The sequence below is a fragment of the Mastomys coucha genome, unplaced genomic scaffold (genome assembly GCF_008632895.1).
Source record: "Mastomys coucha isolate ucsf_1 unplaced genomic scaffold, UCSF_Mcou_1 pScaffold20, whole genome shotgun sequence".
NCBI lineage: Eukaryota > Metazoa > Chordata > Mammalia > Rodentia > Muridae > Mastomys > Mastomys coucha.
In genome coordinates, this window is record NW_022196903.1 from 29,909,420 (window position 1) to 29,909,656 (window position 237).

Consider the following 237-nt stretch of genomic DNA (forward strand, 5'->3'; position numbering starts at 1 on the left):
TGAAAAGGAAAGGTTTTATTTATTTGGCTTATGCTTCCACATCACTTTTCAAAATTGGTGGAAATCAGGACAGAAACTCAAGCAGGGCAAGAACCTGAAGGCAGAAGCTGATACAGAGGCCATGGCAGGGTGCTGCTTACTGGCTTGCTCCTCATAATTTACTCAGACTGCTTACCTATAGAATCTAGGACCACCAGCCCAGGGATGGTACCACTCATAATAGGCTGGGCCCTCCCA

General features: G+C 46.4%; 1 protein-coding gene across 3 annotated transcripts in view; it reads right to left on the reverse strand.

The window, feature by feature from the left end:
- The window catches only part of LOC116098715 (WD repeat-containing protein 91), a 27,544-nt gene that overhangs the window by 14,422 nt on the left and 12,885 nt on the right, over positions 1 to 237 (reverse strand). The gene's annotated exons all lie outside the window — the stretch shown is intronic.